Genomic DNA, 11,027 nt, shown 5'->3' with positions numbered 1-11,027 from the left:
GATTGTCTTTCTTACGCTGCAGTTTGTATTTACTCCTCTAAGCATAGAAGGCCCCATAAACCAAAACAGGCCGTCGGCGTTTGAACCTAATGTTACTATTCCCTGTGAGCCCTGCCCTGTTAGAACAGCTGGGAACCAGACCCTTCCCCTTCCTCTGTGTCACTGTCATAAGGACTCAGCCTTAACCCCCGCTCTCTCCCTCCAGCCTTGTTTGTTGTATCTGAGTACTGGCCAATTTCCTTGAGTTTACATGTCTGGGGACAACACAGAGACTATGACTCTTTCCAAAGGGGCTAAACAGACTTGCCCAGAAAGATGCACAATGGTCTTTTCCCAAGGTCTCTTCCTGTTAGTGAGTGGAACCAGTTCTGGTCTAAACCATGTTGCACCTTCCCAAACTGGCTTCTCTGCCAAGCCATGTGCTTAGAAAACTCCTCTGTGCAGAGCTGGGTGAAGGTCCTTGGACCAGGCGAGTTACATTGATCGTTGTGGTTTGTGAGATCCCTGGGCTGCGGCCCTTCCTTGGGTGCCTTGCTTGAGCCTCTCCTTGCCCCTTGCTTGGTGGCTGGGAAATGGGACTCTGACTGCCCCTGGTTTAGACCATGGGTAGTTATTCCCTAATTCTTCATTCTGGGGTTTCCTTCCAAGCAGCTGGTGCCAGAAGACAGGACACTGGGCAAATGGACCTCACCTCTGATCCAGTCTGGCTATTCCTGAGTTTCTCCAGTGAAGTGAAATCTGTCCCTGCTGTCTCCTAGGTCTGGCCCCATCTCTAACAACACCTCGGAATGTGATCCCGCCCCCTCATAGACCCAGCCCTCATGCTGGCCCTGGCTTTCCTCTGTGCTGGCCTAAGGACTGGGTCATCTCCTGGCCCCACAGCAAATGCTAGCTGTTGGTTCATGTAGTGGCGGGTCAGAAAGCCTGCATGTAACTGCAGCTGGGTGTGTCCCCGCCTGTGTGAATGCTGGTGGAAGTGTAGGACTGGGAGTGGGTCTGCAGCTTGTCACAGCATAATGTGAGAGGGAAGCCAGGCTGGTGAGTCAAAGGATGCAGTGGTCCCCAGTTCCAGTGGTACCTGTCACAGCCCTTACCCCCAAATGGCTGTGTTATGTAATTTATGGACAGCCCCCAAGCCCATCTCATGAGATACTGTTGGAAGTAACAAAACAAACAGGTCAGGAGTGAGGGGCATTAGCATAGTGGGGTGGGACAAGAATGGAATTGCAGTGTGGGAGCTGAAGGCCAGGGTAAGGGGACATTGGGAGAGCTGCATGTGGAGGGAGCTCAGGGCTGGCATATCAGGAGGCTGCAGATTGAGATTGGGGCCATAGCAGAAGGTATGAGAATGTTCCCTTCCTGCCTCCTCATCAGTGGAATGTTGGTCTACCCGCCTATCAGAGAGAAACAATTCACTACAGTGCTCTTATAGTCCTTTATTCTACTGTTGGTATGATTAGAGACGAGAGGGTGAGTTTGGGGTGGGGAATAGTGTGTGTCCATTAAGGTCCCAACAGCAATAAGGGTCACTAGACTGACTCGCATTGTTGGGGCTCTGGAGAAACAGATACTCTCCGGGGTCAGGGTTCCATGGCAGTGTCCCAGGGATGGCGCTGTGTTCATGCCACGGGGGCCAGGCCCACCTAGTTGTTGGCCCTGTCGAAGACAACGTAGTACTGGCGGATGAAGACATCTCGGAGGATCCAGAGCTCTCCAGAGGTGGTGGGGAGGTCAATGCCGTCAAAACTGGGAGATCAAGAGCCTGAGTTCTGCACCAGGGTAAAATGGGACATGGGTTATTGGGCTGGAACTTCAATGACCCCTTGAGTTATTATCCTGCAGGGAGTGCACATGCCTGCACCTGCACCATCTTGGGATGGGATCTCACCCCTGCTCCCAAGCTAAGCAGCGTTAGCCTGGGTCAGGGACAGCTTGGGGATGCAAGCAGTGGGGTTGGTGAGTGAGGCCTGGATGCTCACAGGTATTTAGGGGCATAACTCCCATTGAGGTACCTTTGTGGATCTGGGCCTCAGTACAGTCCCAGTGCTTCAGCCTGAGGCTAAGGGGTGCAGCCTGTGAAGTGGGAAGAAAAGAAAGGCCCTGATCACTTCTTTTCATCCCTTGAGGAGGCAAAGCGCGCTCTCTCCAGACTCCTGGCCAGATTCCAAAGGGAGCGATTACATTCTGCCACCAGAAATCCTGCTGTGATTATAAGTGGATTTGGGCTTCCCCACTGCTTGTCCCACCTACCAGCTGGTGTTGCTGTGTGCTGTTAAAGCAGTTTAGCTGTTCCTCCCCAGAGGGAAGCAAACCTTTATCATGGGGAAGGAAAACTTCTTCCTGATGCCCATACCCTGGAGCACGAGGCAGTGATCTCTCTTGATCTAGCCTCCCAGCTTGGGTAGCTGCTCATTTAATTCTCTCCTAGCCCCATTAGGCCCCGGCCCTGGTGATCTCCTACGGTGGCCAGCTCTACAGGCTGCCTCGCTGCTCTTGCGGTGTGTCACTTTCACAGTGGGCCTGCCTTGATCTTGACCATCCCTCCCCCTGGATCCGTTTGTGGGAAGAGCTCTCTGCTGCCCCACTCTCATATTGGGGACAGACTCTGAGCTGCATCTCAGTGATGCTCCTGCAGGCCCATGCCGGCTGTGTAGGGGGCAATTGCCAGCATGCTCAGTGCAATGGCCTCAGGCACAAGCCCTGGCTAAGAGGCCCCGAGGCGGCTTTCTCAGCAGGACACTCACATCAGTGATGTAGGCACTGACGGGCAGAGGGAACTCGATGCCATTGATGGTGAAGACGATGTTGGGCAGGCTGCTCATGGCACTGCAGCTGATCTGCAGGGAGGGAGGCAACACACGGAGGAAAGGTTAGACACGTCTCGGGCACTAAGTTCTCCAATGAGAGAGATGGAGCATCACATCCGTGTGTAGCAGACACCTCTAGAAGCATCTCTCCCTCTCCCTGCCCTTACCGTGCCATCGCTGGCGCCGATGTAGGAGTTGATGTTGGAGATGCCAGAAGGGGGCCCAGCCAGCAGAGAAGTGCCAGTGTCAATGACAGCCCGGCAGCCACCAGAGCAAGCGATGGTCTCTCCGTTCATGGTGACGCTGCGAGAGAGAGAGTCGGGGGAACGTTCCCAGTAACACTCCCAATTTCATTCCCACTCAGCCCATGAGCCAGCAGCGAGAGGCCTGCAGGGTGGAGCTGCCTCTCACCCCGCCCACCCACCTCCCTTGCTCCAACTGCCAAGAACTTTCCCCTGATGTTTCAGCCTCAACCTCCTTGGCTATTGCCCATCGCTCATCGTCCTACAACCTTCTGGGACTGTGACCGATCTAGCCTGGGGGTCACAAACAGAGGTCAAGGGGTTGTGCCCACCCTGCCCTGTACTTTATTGCTAAGCAGAGCGGGCCAGATGAGGGTTCCTGGTGTGGACGAGGTGGAGAACCACTGATCTAACCTTCTCACTGGTGAGCCCCTTTCCTATAGCTCCAAGGAAGGCGTGATTCTGACTCCCTTGTCTCTTGTCTTGTCTAGACTCTGTGATTTAGCTTCCCCAGGCTCCCGCATGCATCTCCTTTTGCCTGTCTCCTCAAGGTGGCCGATGAAGGGGAAGGACCAAGGGGTAGGAGATACCTGTCCATGGTGGTTTGCCAGTAAGTCTCAGCAGAGAGAGGGATCTAGTTAAGGTTCCCAGAGTAGTAAGATGAGTCGATGCCGCCGAACATCACAAACCTCCCGTTCTGGTCGTCCCTAGAGAAGGGAGAGGGGAGAGTCAAAGCAGATGCATGAATGGCTGGCTGGCAAGTCAATAGCAAACGCTCTGTCTGAACATAATAATGGCCATACTGGGTCATTACAAAGGTCCATCTAGCCCAGTATCCTGTCTTCCGACAGTAGCCAATGCCAGGTTCCCCAGGGGGAATGAACAGAACTGAATCAACAAGTCATCCATCCACTGTTGCCATTCCCAGTTTCTGGCAAACAGAGGCTAGGGACACCATCCCTGCCCATCCTGGCTAATAGCCATTGATGGACCTATCCTCCATGAACTTATCGAGTTCCTTTTTGAACCCTTCCCTATTAGAGAAAGCCACAGCTGGGCAGTGCTGGGATACAGTCAGAGCTGGGCACATCAGTGTTTAGTAGCAGAGAAAGGACATGACAGCTGTCTGGGCGGGGCACCTCTACCCCTACTTTGATAACTGTCTCTTGCCAGGTCTCAAAAGCTAAGCAGGGCTGGGCCTGCCCTAAGATTGGATGAGAGACCTCCAAGGAAAGGCCCAGGTGTTTGAGGCAGTGGTGGCAGGTGCTGCTGTTCCCTCTGAGTCAGTACTGAGCAGTCTGGTGCTAGAAGGTGATGAGCCAGGGAGTCATGTGGGTGACGTGGGGCACTTCCCCCCCAGGAGTCAGTGGGTGTAGAGAGGGCCCTGATGCTTTAATATAATCGTTAGAGGCACTAGTGTTCACTTCTGCTCCCAAAATGTACATCATCAGCATGGAATGGCTGCCTTGTTCCACCCGAGATTGCTGTGTTTTGGGAATTCTGATGCAAACATTGCAGGGCTCACTGAATGTGAGAGGTGCTGAATCTCACTGCAGCAGATGGGCTGTTTCCAGCCCTGATTTACGAGCTCAGGTAGACGGAGAAGAGGTACTGGGACACCAAACCCTTGTTCATCATGTTGTCAAAGACGGGGGTGGCTCCAGAGGAGGAGCTGCTGGGGAAGGCCAGACCCAGGATCCCATCAAAGGGGAAGTAGTAGAGGAAGGAGCTGGGCTTGGTCTCGCTCAGGCCAAAGATCTGATTGGTGTCCACAATGCCTCCAACCTTAGAAGAGGGATGGGGACAATCAGACACACCCTACACCCTGGGAGAAGCTGCCAAGTCTGCCAGAGAGTCTTTACAGCGTGCAAGTTCTCAGAGGCTACCATGCCGTGAATTGTGCTCTCTCCCCCATGATTGGCTTTGTTGTCTCTTTCTCTTCCCTTTCTCTATTCCTGTCTCCCAGTTCACAGCCAGTGGAGTTCCTGCTTTAGCTTTGCAGATGCATCCTGTCCTTCGAATTCCTAATCATTTCCCTTCTCTGCTCTAGGGGCTTTGATCCTTTCTTGTGATTTACCTGGATGGTGTCGTAGCCCAGGATTCCGGTTCCATACTGGATGGAGACGTCCTAGCTGGTGGCCTCATAGGTGGAGGAGTCTGATGGGTTGAAGCGATTGTGGTCTTCTGCAAGTACAGAAGAGTCAAATGGTCACAGACTGACTCTTGTAACTCTCCCCATGTGTTGTATGGGAGACTAGTGAGGCTGTGAATTCTTTGGTGGGGGGAGGGTGCTTATGCACTGCAGTGCTCAGCATTGCAATGCCTAGGTCCCGTTGTGAATCTAGCTCCTGAGCTTCCTAGAAACCATTCCCTCCTCTGACACTGTACAATTGGACAATCCACAGACAATGGAAGGAAACCTATTCATATCTGGCTTCCACGGTAGCTGGAAACTGATGATTTTTTTAATTTAAAAAAATTTGATTTTAAACAATGTAAATACATTTTTCTTTTAAAAATAATACTTTAAAATTAAAGTTTAAATTATGACAACATATGTGCAAGCCTAAACTTACTAAAATCTATTAAAATCAGTTAAATTAAATAAAAATTACTATTAAGTAGTGCATATTTGTTGCTGAAGTTTTAAAGATAGACCACTGAACTGGTGGATTACACTGGCTCAGCAGCTGGAACTAGACTTGGTTGAAGTGCTAAACCGGCTTTTCACAGCAGTAGCCTCTTCCGCAGGTGCAGAGAGAATATTTTCTTCATGTCAGTTCATACAGCTAGTTCAGTTCACTGACTAGTTCATTTTAACTTAAGAAATTGACTGGGAGTTGTAAAAGCAAGATAGCTTGTTTTCCTTTCCCACTAAAAAGTAAGTGTGAGAGGATGAAATCCAAAATCTTGGAAGGACATGGTGACCAGAAACAATCAGTTCAATTCACTGACTACACATAAGAACATAAGAATGGCCCTACTGGGTCAGACCAAGTGTCCATCTAGCCCAGTATCCTGTATTCCGACAGTGGCCAGTGCCAGGTTCCCCAGAGGGAATGAACAGAACAGGTAATTTAAATGATCCATCCTCTGTCACTCATTCTCAGCTTCTGGCCAACAGAGGCTAGAGACATCATTCCTGCCCATCCTGGCTTATAGCTATTGATGGACCTATCCTCCATGAATTTATCTAGTTCTTTTTTGAACCCTGTTATGGTCTTGGTCTTCACAACATCCTCTGGCAAGGAGTTCCACAGGTTCACTGTACATTGTGTGAAGAAATACTTCCTTTTATTTGTTTTAAACCTGCTGCCTATTAATTCCATTTGGTGACCCCTAGTTCTTGTGTTATGAGAAGTAGTAAACAACACTCTCTTATCTCCTTTCTCTACACCAGTCATGATTTTATAGACCTCAATCATATCTCCCTATAGCTGTCTCTTTTCCAAGCTGAAAAGTCCCAGTCTTATTAATCTCTCCTCATACGGAAGCTGTTCCATACCCCTGATCATTTTTGTTGCCCTTTTCTGAACCTTTTGCAATTCCAATATATCTTTTTTGAGATGGGGCAACCACATCTGCACACAGTATTCAAGATGTGGGCGTACCATGGATTTATATAGCGGCAACATGATATTTTCTGTCCTATTATCTATCCCTTTCTTAATTATTCCCAGCATTCTGGTCACTTTTTTGACTGCCACTGCACATTGAGTGGATGTTTTCAGAGAACTATCCACAATGACTCCAAGATCTCTTTCTTGAGTGGTAACAGCTAATTTAGATCCCATCATTTTATATGTATAGTTGGCATCATGCTTTCCAATGTGCCATTACTTTGCATTTATCAACATTAAATTTCATCTGCCATTTTGTTGCCCAGTCACCCAGTTTTAAGAGATCCTTTCACAGTCTGCCTGGGTCTTAACTATCTTTAGTAGTTTTGTATCATCTGCAAATTTTGCCACCTCACTGTTCACCCCTTTTTCCAGATCATTTTTGAATATGTTGAATAGGACTGGTCCCAGAACAGACCCCTGGGGGACACCACTTTTTACCTCTCTCCATTCTGAAAACTGACCATTTATACCTACCCTTTGTTTCCTATCTTTTAACCAGTTACCAATTCATGAGAGTACCTTCCCTTTTATCCCGTGGCAGCTTCCTTTGCGTAAGAGCCTTTGCTGAGGAACCTTGTCAAAGGCTTTCTGAAAATCTAAGTGCACTATATCCACTGGATCCCCTTGGTCCACATGCTTGTTGACCCCCTCAAAGAATTCTAGTAGATTGGTGAGGCATGGTTTCCCTTTACTAATACCATGTTGACTCTTCCTCAGTTAATTATGTACATCTATGTCTGACAATATTGTTCTTTATTATCATTTCAACCAGTTTGCCCAGTACTGAAGTCAGGCTTATAGGCCTGTAATTGTCAGGATCACCTCTGGAGCCCTTTTTAAAAATTGGTGTCACATTAGCTATCCTCCAGTCCTCTGGTACAGAAGCTGATTTAAATGATAGGTTATAGACTACAGTTATTAGTTCTGCATTTCACATTTGAGCTCCTTCAGAAGTCTTGGGTGAATACCATCTGGTCCTGGTGACTTATTGCTGTTTAATTTATCAATTTGTTCTAAAACCTCCTCTAATGATACCTCAATCTGGGACAGTTCCTCAGATCTGTCACCTAAAAAGAGTGGCTCAGGTCTGGGAATCACCCTCACATCCTCAGCTGTGAAGACTGATGCAAAGAATTCATTTAGTTTCTCCACAATGGCCTTATTGACAACACTTCCTTTGTTTAATACACTGTTAATTTTAAATGCAGATTGTTTTAATAAACTTTTTTCTTAGCTATCCAGCACATTTAAGGTCGTTTTATTTTACTAATAATTTTTAAAAGCTTTTTTTTTCATTTTCAATCAAATTCCAATTACCATGTAAAGGTGAACACGTACTTCAAGTAACAAGATTAGTCAGCTAGCAAAATGAAAAATGCATCCTTCACCATTTTCTCATAATTAAAAAATGTACAAATAAATGTATGTTAAGGTCTATAAGTGGTTACACTCAATATATACAGATTTATTTCTCTTCCTGATTAGAAAGAGGGAAGTATCAATTTTAGGGTAAAAGCTATAATTAGTTGCAAATCAAGGTGTTTTAATGGTTACCAACAAAAAACAACTTCCTGCAGGAAAATAACTAAAAAGTACAAATGCAAAGCAAGATTAAAATCCGTGATTTCAGTCAAGGTTTCCTCATTGCTGATTTAAATCTCTCTGATTTCAATCAAACCACCCAGATGGCGTGTCAAGGCAAGAGGTGTTGCAGGTAACTTACTTCAGGCTGGGCTGGAGCAGTACACAGAGGGCACCCAGAGGTTGGAGGAGCCGGTGTCGAAGAGGACAGAGAAATCCTGGGCTGGGATGCTGATGGAAATGGTTCCAAAGTACTCGATCTGCCAAAGCAAGGCAAAGAACGATGTATCTGTGCAGGAGGTGATTGCCTCTGATTTCATGCAGCTAAGCAATGCAAGGCTTGGTCTGTAGCTGGATGGGTGACTGATAGGTTAAAGGCTAGTGCTTGGGTTGGGGCTGGCAGCTCATCAATCAGCTGACATGGTAACAAACAGCCTACTTTGCGGAGGGATAGCTCAGTGGTTTGAGCATTGGCGTGCTAAACCCAGGGTTGTGAGTTCAATCCTTGAGGGGGCCATTTAGGGGTCTGGGGCATAAATTGGGGATTGGTCCTACTTTGAGCAGGGGGTTGGACTAGATGACCTCCTGAGGTCCCTTCCAACCTTGATATTCTATCATTCTAAAGAGAGGAAACCATTGCCATGCAAGGGCTAGATCCTCAGCTGGTGTAAACCGGCATAGTTCCACCAGCTGATTTATAACAGTTGAGGATCTGGGCTACGGTGGCCTTGCTAAAGGCTCAGCCTGAGCTGCTGTTTCTCAGCCATCACTTTGCCCAGCATGGCTCCTAGGACCTGCTGGCATCTGATGCACAGAGTTGTTTATCCCCAGTTTCCATCAATCTCAGTGTATTGGAAACAGAGAGCCAGCAGATCTGGGAGTTCTATTCCCAGTGCTCTTCTTAATGCCATCCAATCACAGCTGGGGGCTGGATGGCCCAGCATGGGGGCTGGGGAAGGTTCTTGGCAGCAGCAAGGGAAGTGCTTGGTTGGAAGCACATGGGGGGGGAGTGGGTTGGGGCACTTTTTGGAAGAGAGAGAGATCAGCTGTTGGCAGAGGAATGGGAAGCTTTGATGAGGAGAGGGAGGCTTCAAGACCTGCTCTCCTGCCATACTCATGTCCATGTAGTTTGTTTGGGGCTCGCTGGCATCCTCGTTGGCCAGGCTGGGGAAATAGTTGGAGGCCAGGTTGCAAGGGTGTTTCTTCAGGAAATTCTCCAGCAAGCCATGTTCCTTAAGGTTCTGCCTCAGGGATTTCCCCTTCTTCAGGGAGACCCTAATCAACAAGGGTGGGGAGAGAGACTGCTCAATAAGAAATAAACAATAGACAAACCTTGTGTTCAGGGAATACCATGCAGTCCGGCTCTTACATTGCACGGAGACCCCTTTTTATAGCTGGGATTAGCACAGGGTATAGGTGAGTTGGGTGACCAGTGCACTAAAAGTCAGTGTGAGTTGGGCATATAATTCCCGTAGGACGCTTGGAAACTCCTGGCCCATGTGTAACTAGCACTGAGAGGGCCTAGTATGCTGGGAGCTGTACTAATACATTGTATAAGAGAGTCCCCCTGTCCTGTAGATCTTACTAATGAAATAGACAAGATGGACAAAGGACATATGTTCATTTTTATCCAGAGAACTGAGGCCCAGAGAGACTCAGTCACTAGGTCACACAGGGAGTCTGTGGTAGAGCTGGAAATGAACCTAGATTTTCCAAATCCTGTTCCAGTATTGTAACCATAAGCCCATCCTTCCTCATACCTCTGCTATGCCATACAGCCAAGGGGTAGTTCCCACCTGCTGCCTATTAAAGAATGAAGTACTGAGGAGAGAGATGTAGGAGCTGCCTCTGCTGCTAAGGGAACATTGCTCTGTAGAAAGCTGAGCTCAGAATCCCAATGTTTCTTGTTCCCCCCTGCACTCACTTTGTCACCTGGCACTGAGAAAGCACCACCAGACTGAGGAGCAGAAGCCACTTCATGATGTCCCTGTACACCCAAACTGGTGGGGAAAGGAAAGTGTGAGTGCTAAATGCAGCGCAACGCCGGGATGCTGCTCCTTATATGCACATAGTGCAGAGCCTTTCCTATCCCATTAGTAACCCTGATAAGAAATGCAAACCTTCCTCGTAAGATTGTCCAAGATGTCCTTGAAAGAAAGGTCTGGAGAACACTCCAAGTTCACAGATCTCCACCTTCACTTGGCAGTCACCTGAAAATGGGGGCATCTTCTAGAGGGAAGGGGTGAGAGTTAGGGGAGGTTTCCCAGCTAAGCTTTGAAAAGAAATGATGCTGGGTTGTTTTAAAGAGCAAACAGGAGGCACAGAAGAATTGGAATGGGATATAGAGGTATTCACCTCCAGGTCACTGGTTCCAGTTTGGGCCCCAGTTGTAAAACAGCCATGTAGTGGGAACTGGTGTCTCTATGGGAACTGAGATATGAAGCTTTACTCCTCTAGCTCATTGGTATGAATCTGAGCCCAGGTCAGCGCAAGGAGCTGAAGTTAGTGTACAGGGAAATAGGATGCATGGCATGCTACGGTCTGAGTAACTGGTTGACTCAGAGGATATGGAGCCGTTCACCTCTATGGCACTGGTCCAGCTCACTCAGTTCAGTAGAAAAAATCTTTGTCAACCCTGTGGATGAAATATGCTGATGGTCTTTGTGAATTTCCTAGTGACACATGTCAGGGAAGGAAAGGATCAGGTGTGAGGACTTGGTTTGGCTATGGGTAGATGAATGGTTGAATCTAGTTGGCAGCTGGTATCAAGTGGA

At 48.1% G+C, this 11,027-nt stretch overlaps 1 pseudogene across 1 annotated transcript; it reads right to left on the bottom strand.

Annotated features, from left to right (window-relative positions):
- Positions 1 to 1,440: 1,440 nt before the first annotated feature.
- On the bottom strand, positions 1,441 to 10,479 carry LOC140912470 (pepsin A-like; annotated as a pseudogene). The gene is made up of 10 exons (XR_013636007.1): positions 10,374 to 10,479; positions 10,186 to 10,253; positions 9,351 to 9,554; positions 8,396 to 8,513; positions 5,127 to 5,233; positions 4,635 to 4,834; positions 3,640 to 3,756; positions 2,975 to 3,110; positions 2,745 to 2,837; positions 1,441 to 1,769 (listed from the first exon to the last, which is right to left on the bottom strand). The product of XR_013636007.1 is annotated as a pepsin A-like (transcript).
- Between the last annotated feature and the right edge of the window lie 548 nt (positions 10,480 to 11,027).

This window comes from Lepidochelys kempii, chromosome 6 (assembly GCF_965140285.1).
Source record: "Lepidochelys kempii isolate rLepKem1 chromosome 6, rLepKem1.hap1, whole genome shotgun sequence".
Lineage (NCBI taxonomy): Eukaryota > Metazoa > Chordata > Testudines > Cheloniidae > Lepidochelys > Lepidochelys kempii.
The sequence above is the reverse complement of the archived record's forward strand: the minus strand, read 5'-3'. Positions and strand labels throughout refer to the sequence as shown.